This window comes from Lissotriton helveticus, chromosome 12, assembly GCF_964261635.1.
Source record: "Lissotriton helveticus chromosome 12, aLisHel1.1, whole genome shotgun sequence".
NCBI classification, from domain to species: Eukaryota; Metazoa; Chordata; class Amphibia; order Caudata; family Salamandridae; genus Lissotriton; species Lissotriton helveticus.
This window is the reverse complement of record NC_136073.1, coordinates 147,933,978-147,943,297: the sequence shown is the minus strand read 5'-3', so window position 1 is coordinate 147,943,297 and position 9,320 is coordinate 147,933,978.

The following is a 9,320-nucleotide window of genomic DNA, read 5'->3' as shown; positions in this document are numbered from 1 at the left end:
TGTGTGTGGTCAGACCGCATATGTTCGTCTGCCCCTCGATTGGGATGGAACATGTTATATTGCCTTCCTACTGCCACCAGTTTTTCTAGCCCCATCCGATTATCACAGAAACACACATCTAGTACACGTTAGACATAGAAGGGAGACTGAGTCCCCAATTGTCGATCAAACTGAAACTGCTCTAGAACAGTATCAAGACTTCAATAAAGGTTTCTTTTTCTTTATAGGTCCTGTCCAGAATAGTAAGCTAATACGTAGGCTAACCAGAACCCTTGAAGCAGTAGTGAATGAAACTACTTCCGCTCTAGGTAATTTAACCGAAGAGCAATCTGCTATGCGTTTTGTTGTGCTCCAAAATCGTCTCGTTCTTGACGTCATACTGGCCGATAGAGGAGGAGCTTGTAGAGTCATCGGATCTAGTTGCTGCATTTTCATTCCTAATAACGCGCCGTCTGTTTATTCAGCTATAACCAGACTTCATAAAATTGCCCATCAGTTACACCAGAATCCAGGCACCTGGACATGGTCCGGTTGGCTCTGGAGTATTATATCTGCCTGGGGATGGAAAGTATTGTCATTTCTAGGTATAGCAGTAATGATAATATTCAGTTGCTGCCTCTGTTTACAATGTGGCCCTGCGATTTGCGGCATGTGTGCTACCTCTTGTATTCCTAGTCCTAAGTCCCGTTCCAAGACAATTCGAGACGAGCAGATGATGCTATATGAACAGATAGATGGTATCATGAATATTGATGTTTCCTGATGGAAACGTAGGGCACAAGGAGGGAATGTGGAAAAGTGAATTTTGCCTTGTCATGTGTGCCTACGTGTTCCCCATCCTATGTTCTATGTGCATGATCGATGTGCATATATCCCCCTATGATCGATTAAAGACGCAATTATAGTTGTGTCCAACTCTAGTATGCCAGTATCCAGTTCTCGTGAAAGCAACGAGTATTAGGCCTATGTTGCCACGTTTTATAGTGTGCACGTTAATTCATCGCATTGTCCCCGTTCTTAGGCCTCAAAAGGGCCCGGACACCAGATTCAAGCTCCAGTCTTCCGAACCCACTCCGAGGAGCGATGCAGCCCCCACCTGCATCCCTGACCCTTCACTTACTTCCTGCCGCGCAGCGCGGTGCCCGGCCTGGCTCTGCCTGCCTGTCTGCCAAGAATATGTTATGCTTCTAGTTATCAGTCCAGCTTTCCTTCTCCGCATTCCTAAGCTACTGAACCGCATAAACAGTTTCAGCTATAGTCTAGTCTTTCTGTCTCCATGAAAGAGAAATACTGTATTAATATTCGTAGAAGATTCATAGCACACGCAATACATGTAGAATATATGCATGCACCAGCCTTAGTGTCAAGTAGCCTTTGCCCTGATAACTTTTAGATTCTATCAACATGTACTCCAAACACCAGATACCAGATATGCTATAGGTACATGTCGTCCTGACACCGCAGACTTTAGTCTCCTCTTCTAGTACAGAAGTCATAGCCCCCAGTTCTCCCTGGTAACACGTCATTGCCCGTTTGCGCGCACCACTAGGTTAAAGGTCCCAGCTGCTCAGGTAGCCCCCTCCATGTTTCCGCCCCATTCATGACACTTCTGTGACGTTCTCATCACATGTCTACGTGCCCGCCCTGTGCACGCCTTCTTTTCACGCCCATGTGTTCTTATCTTACGTTTGTCATAAGTTACGCCTACTGTATGTAATGTAGTAGAAATGTCTTACTATATATACACTGCACTGTTAATGAAATGGTGCAGCTGCCTTCCTTCCTATTTTATTTCAGGCTGTCCCGTTCCAGTCCCTTCCCCTTTGCCTGAATAAAGCCTGTTCAACTCGGATACATCGGATCCTGCCTCTTATTTATTGAGCTATCTGTTATTGTTAATATATTCAAAAATAGTACCGGTATTTAATTATTTATTTACCACAGTACAACAACATCCATTGTGGTTTGATATATTAAAAGTGTAATATAAAAATGTGAGACATCCAGCCTTCAGAGACACATTGGGCTGTCCTCATGTTTCACATAGAAGTTATGTTCAGACACGGTCATAGACTACACCAAATTTCCACAGATCTACTTCAACTGATATCATCAAATTCAAGTTCCAGACTTTGACATACACACCATATTTTAAGCAAGAAACAGTGGTCCATAGTTACAAGAATATGTAGAGATTTTAGGCACACAAATGACAATTTTGGTCAAACGAAATGAGTGCTAGTGTAAAAAACATGCTCTATGCTCTTTCATTAGTGATACACACATTTGATAAACGTGATCGTCTTGTGTATCCGAATAACCAGAACAGCGCAGTCCATTGCAATAAATCATAAGCTGAAAGGCAGGTCTTGCAGTGTGTGCCAAGCACGTTGTTTTGCACCGACACTGCCCTGTTGTTGTTACTTATTTATTTTTTTGATTAAAATTGTCATTTGACTGCATAAAATCTATGCATGTTTTTGTATCTAATGAGCAATTGTTCCTTACTTAACTATTTTCCCCAGGCCTCTGTTAATTCTGAGTTTCCCTTGTTTAAAAAAAAATCAACTATACTCAACCCATGTGTCAGGTACCTTTATCTTTGCTGAAAGTCAAATTATATCATTGTAATTATATCGCAAACCTGCCCTTGAGCTTATGATTTGTTTTGATGGGCTGCTTTGTTCTTGCTATTTAGATATACAAGATGATCATGTTTATTTCATGTGTGTATCACTGATGTAAGAGCACCGAGCATATTGTTTTGCAGTGGCCTTTATTGTTATTTACTATTGAAAGATTTTTATTCCCCTCCCCCATAGGATAAATTATTTTCGCTATTTCTTTTTTTATTTAGAAAAAATAAAAATTTAACTTTTTGTGTCTGTTGTTTTCTTGTAGGTATAGATTGTTTTTTAGAATGTTATAATGTTTGCTTTTGTGATAGTGTATTTTCTTATGTTAACCTTGTACTTTCATTACCAGGTCTTGGGATTTTGTATGTGTTGCATTCTGAAAGATGTATTTCATTCCCTTTTCTCTGTGTTAAAGGAACTTGGAGTGGTGTTGTATGGGGCTAGTGTGTGTAGCTTTCAGAATGGTAATGTATGTTTCTTCATTTTACTTGTAATATTGTTGTGCTAAAAGAAGGAGCAACTTTAGATATTGGTTTTCACATGGAGTACCAGCTGTACAATATGTATACCAACACTATGGATGAGTATGCAAGCACAATGTCTCATGAAAGTGTGTTTGCCCTTAATATGTGCAACATTTAAAAACAGAGCATGGCAGTGATTGGGTTGTGGAAGTATCTACCTGGATACAAAGTTGCATCATATGATTGTGGAGTTTGTGGCAAGTGGGTAAACTGGTAGTTATAGTTAGGACCTAGTTTCCATAGGAAATCCGCAACATTCTATTCGGAATAACTTTGGCACCGTTTGTCGAACCTTCGTGAAATTCTCGAAGAAGATGGGGTGTTCCGCTCCACTCCTTCCCTGAAAGTTTGGGGGTGATTCGTCAGGTGGGGGCTGAGAAAAAAGGGGGGTCCCAAAACGTGTTTTCCCCATGCAATTTTCTATAGGGACCTTTAGACACGGCTAGAGCCCGAACTGCTGAACAGAATTACACCAAAGTTGGCAAAAAGGTAGAATTTGGTTTGCAGCTTACGCTTTTTGTTAAATGGTGTAAATCCGTTCAGTAGTTCTTGAGAAAATCAAAAGTAAAATCATGGATATATCTATAGACGAAGTACGGTACGCGTACAGTACGCGTACCTTCCCGAGCACGAGCTTTATGCTAATTGGCTGTCAACACTCCAAACCAGGAAGTGTTGGCAGCCATCTTGTGCCTCGGTAGAACCGAGGCAAAAGAAAACAGAAAAAGAAACGTGAAAAACGCCAAAAAGGGGGAGAATAGAAACACCCTGACCCCCTAGGCCTGCTTAGGGGGTCCCTCAAGGACCCCCAAGACCCCCCAAAAAATTGTTTTTGTTTTTTTATATTGCAGGATGCGCGTATGGTACGCATACCCTGCCCAGGGGCAATTTACTCTTTGTACCCAGCCCCAAAGACCACCACCCCCTGGGGCTTATTTCGATTGGGTGGGCGGGCTCTGAGGCCCCCCCCAGCCCCAGGGACCGCCACCCCCGGGGCTTCTATTATTTGTAATAATACAGCCCAGGGGACCGCCACCCCCTGGGGCTTCCATGAAATGTATGCAGGGGCTCACGGTCCCCCCGCAGCCCTGGGGACCGCCACGCCCCTGGGCTTCTTTTTCCCCCCCAAAAAAAACTTGTGTGGGGGGCTCAAGCCCCCCAACACGCCCCGGGGACCGCCACCTCCCCGGGGCTCTAATATTCAAATAGAGGGGTCCGTGACGGACCCCCCAGCCCTGGGGACCACCAACCCCGGGCCTTTTAACTGTTGGAAGGGGGGCCGTCCGGCCCACCTCCTTGAGCCTGTGATGGCCCTGGGGACTGCCACCCCCCAGGCCACCCCCTGCCACCCCCTGCCACCCCCTGCAGTGTCCCGGGGTGCCTACCCCGTGACACTGCTGTTTGCTATGGTAGGGCGGTTGCCTGGCGGTTCCCGCCCTACCATAGCAAACTGCTTTGGTTTTTGAAAGAGAGAGCAGGACCCCGTCCCAAAAAATAAAATAAAAAATGTTTAAACGGCTGGCCCCGTGGGATGGGGTCCCCGGGGCCAAAAGTGGCCACAGGAAGGGGGACAAAGCAGCCCCCCTCCTAATTAACCATTTTTTTTAAAAGGCCCATGCCCCGGGGGAGTATGGCCTTGTGAGGGGGGCCACGCGGCCCCCTTCCTGATTTTTTTATTTTTTAATTAAAAATTTGGGGCAGGCCCTGGGGGGTGGGGTCCACAGGGACAACATAAAAGAAAAAGAAGGGGGGTACCCAGCCCCCCTTCTTAAAAGATTTTTTTTTTTTAAACGGGATCGGGAGGAGGTCTCGCCCCCTCATTGCACCTCTCTGCAAACGCGTCACCTGGCGCATTTGCAGAGAGGGAAATAATTCCCCTTGCGCCGGGGGCTGCGTTGCTGAGAGATGTAAAAAGGGGCATGGCCTTATTACACCTCTCTGCAACGCAGCCCCCTGGCACATACTGGTGGTTCCTGGTGGGCTAGTTGGCCCCCAGGGACCCCCAGTATCAAAGGGGACTTAATCCCACAACTTAGAACGCGCTACGGGGCACGTTTGCACAGTGGTGAAGGTAGGGGGTGGGGCTTGAGATGATATGAGTGCAAACATGCCCTGTGGCGCGTTTTAAATTGGGGAATTAATTCCTCTTCAACCCAGAGGGGGACAACTAGTCTAACAGGTACCTCCAGTAAGCGCCATGGAGCTGCGTTGCAGAGTGTTGCAAAAAGGGGGCGTGGCTTCTGAACACCTCTCTGCAACGCAGCTCCCTGGCGCATACTGGAGGTACCTGGTGGGCTAGTTGGCTCACAGGGGACCTCAGGATTGAAGAGGAATTATTTCCCCAACCTAAAACGCGCCACAGGGCGTGTTTGCACACATGTCACATCAGGCCCCGCCCCCTTCCTTCACTATTGAGCAAAATATTCCTCTAAAATCAGCCGAACTATGAATTCCGATTTACTCACCTGTTATCACGAGAGACATCAGTGGTGCATCTTTGAGCCCAGTACGGACCCTGAAAAGTAAATCTAAGCATACTTACCAGTAACTTGTATTTCCTTCAATATGAATCTATTGTGTGGTTTTCACCAGAAAAGTTTCTACGTTTTTGAAACGTACAAATATTCCTCTAAAATCAGCCAAACTATGAATTCTGATTTACTCACCTGTTATCAGGAGACCTCAGTGCTGCATCTTTCAGCTCACTACTTATCCTAAAAAGTAATTCTAACCATACTTACAGTAACTTGAATTTCCTTCCATAGGCTAACATTGACTGGTTTCACTTGGAAATTCTTCTGTGTGTGGAGTTTTGGAACGTACAAAAATTCCTCTAAAATCAGCTGAACTACGAATTCCGATTTTCTCACCTGTTATCAGGAGAGACCTCAGTGCTGCATCTTTCAGCTCACTACTGATCCTGAAAAGTAATTCTAACCATACTTACAGTAACTTGAATTTCCTTCCATAGGCTAACATAGACTGAATGAATGAATGAATGAATACATTTTATTTGTGTGGTTACTCAACACCATTACAATAAAACAACGAGGTAAAAGAAGAACATTCCATTAAAAATTGAACAATTTAAAACCATAAACATTGTGAATAAAATCTAAGATCTAAAATTCAGTGATCATTAAGTCCAAGAAGACGTTTTTCGGCCGACAGTTGTACATGCTCTCATTGAGCTAAGTCGTTAGTTCCAGACGTTGTAGAAGCTAAACGCAGGTACTTGCCCAATTGCTTAACTGGGAGGGTCCATCAGCTTCCTACGAGTCTGTTGTACAAATTTACCAAACATAGCCATATGTTTCACTGTGTCCAATGTATACAGTTGATGTATAGCCTCCTTTACAGTTCTAGTCCCCCGTTGTAGCAAAATGGGTCTAAGATAAAGGCTGCGATCTAGGCGCAAGGCTGGGCAGCAGAGTAGGCTATGGGCCAGGTTCTCACATTTATAGTTGCAGAGCCGACACTCCTTGATCGCCGTTTTTGTCGACCCGAAGGGGTATAATTCTTTAAGGGGGAGAGGATGTAATCTAAACGCTACGATCCTGTGTAAGGCTTCTCTCCCCACCGCCTGCGTGAGATGAAGTTTGGGGTTGTATTCTGTATGTGGGAGGCTTTGGGACTCATGAAAGCCTCTTGATACCAATGATTCCAAGTCTGAAGTGCGAGAGCAAAGGTGGACTTGTTTTCTTATTGTACTTTTAATAGCAGTATACTTGATTATCTTGGGGTCCCAGTTTTCTATTGCAAGTTTCAATACCTCTTTGGCGGCGAAAAGGCTAGCTGACCAGGGATTGCCAGGTTCCAGAAAGATACTTTTTATAATAGACTTCATTGTGCTCTCTAGTGCCGCCATGGTAAGATAGAAATATTTGCTCAGGGAGGCCATCTCTTTCAGCTTTTGTTGGTTCAGATTAAAGTCTAACCGCACTAGATTATTTCTGGTGCATGCGGGTAGGTGGAATACATTTTTATAGGCTAAGCAGTGGATTTTTTCTACGTCTCTCGCTAGTTTCCCTGGAAATGCCTGTTGTGCGTAGTTAAGTGAGGGTATTACTTTCGCCCCCAGGACTCTTTGAATTGCCGTTGTTGTGGGGCTGTGTAGAGTGGCATATAGCTTACAGAGGGCGTAAGTGATGCTTTTCCCTTCGTACGCATTTTATCAAGGTGGACTCCTGGGCGACCTGTTTCACTGAACCAAACTCCCAAGTAGTTGTAGTGTTGTGTGCAATCCAGATACAACTGGCCTAGCCTCCATTTTACCAGTTTTTGCTTAGGGTATTGCCCAAAGATTATTGTTTTCGATTTGGATGGGTTGGCATTCAGTTTATTTTTGGCATTGTAAGTTGCCAGGGCCGTAAGTGCTTTTTGTAAGCCTATTTTAGTATTGTCTGGGAGTACCAGGTCGTCAGCATATTGCATTAATTGAATCTTAGTGTGCCCAATCCTAGGTGTTGCTAATGTGGCTCCAATCAGGGCTTGACCCATGTCTGCGGTGTATAGATTAAAAAGCATCAGAGCCAGAACGCACCCTTGCTTTAGACCGCGATCCGTGTCGATTTTCCCTGTAGCAGATGCGCTCGACAGTTTAATTCTTACCCAGGTTTTTTGAGTATAATGAGCGAATGGCTTGTAGATAAGATGGATCGATGTTCCACCGTGGCAACTTCTGCCAGACGATGGAACGGTCTACACCATCAAAAGCTGCCGAGTAATCAATAAAACAAGCAAAAAGCGGCCGGCTTATATAGACTGGTTTCACTTGGAAATTCTTCTAAGTGTTGAGTTTTGGAACTTTAAAAAATTCCTCTAAAATCAGTCGAACTACGAATTCTGATTTACTCACCTGCTCTCAGGAGAGACCTCAGTGCTGCATCTTTCAGCTCTCTACTGATCCTGAAAAGTAATTCTAATCGTAGTTACAGTAACTTGAATTTCCTTCCATAGGCTAACATTGACTGGTTTCACGTGGAAATTCTTCTAAGTGTGGAGTTTTGGAACTTTAAAAAATTCCTCTAAAATCAGCCGAACTACGAATTCCGATTTACTCACCTCTTATCAGGAGAGACCTCAGTGCTACATCTTTCAGCTCACTACTGAGCCTGAAAAGTAATTTTAACCGTACTTACCAGTAACTTGAATTTCCTTCCATAGGATATCATTGCCTGCTATATAAAATATATATAAATTAAAAAAATATAAAATAAAAAAAATATAAAAATTTCAATATTTTTTAAAACATTGTTTTTCAATTTATATTAAAAATATGTAATGGAATTTAAAAAATAAAATATCTAAAAATAAATATTTTAAAACAATGTAGTAAATCAGTATAAAAAAAATAACAATTAATACATTTAAAAATTATCATTTACAAAACCCTTGAAATTCACTGAAAAAATCATAGGTTTCAGCCACGTTATAGTTAGGAATTAGCATTTTAAAAACCTTAGCAATTCACCGAAAAAAACATAGGTTTCACACATGTTATAGTTAGCTGGACATTTCACTCATACAAAACCATTGAAATTCCCCCGTTATAGTTAGTTCAGCTAACTATAACTCGCGCGCCCGCAATGCACTGCTGATGACGTCACATATTACATATTACATCACTCATGACATGGTCAGTGACATCACTGATGACATCTTAAATGACAGCACTGATGACATCATCCAGAGACTGGGTGATTTTGTTCAGCATTGTGTTGTTGTTCATATATCACTGCCAGATAGAGTTCCTTGCTTGGAGTAGCCAGGACATGTTAATTAAGTCGGTTTCGTGGTGGGTGTTGGCAGGTTTTAGCTATGTATGATCTTTTTCCAAAACTGGTGTGGAGGATGAACTGCCATGTTTCAGTATTTTCAGTATTCTGCTAATTTGTTGGGCCTGATGCTAAGGAGGGTGTTGACTCTTATCACAAAATCAAGGGTGTTAAATGAAGGGGAACCATCCTGGTGCTCTAAAAATCTACATAACATAATCTCTGAGGGGTTTTGCGTTGATCTAAAATCTTGGGGTGCAATTTCAATAATGGGGTTTGGCTCTCACACTGGTCGTTCTATTGGATATTAATGAATTTATTGATTTTGGTGTGATTTTTCTTACAACATTTGTTTTATTTTCAGAAATTGGTTGGGGAAGTTT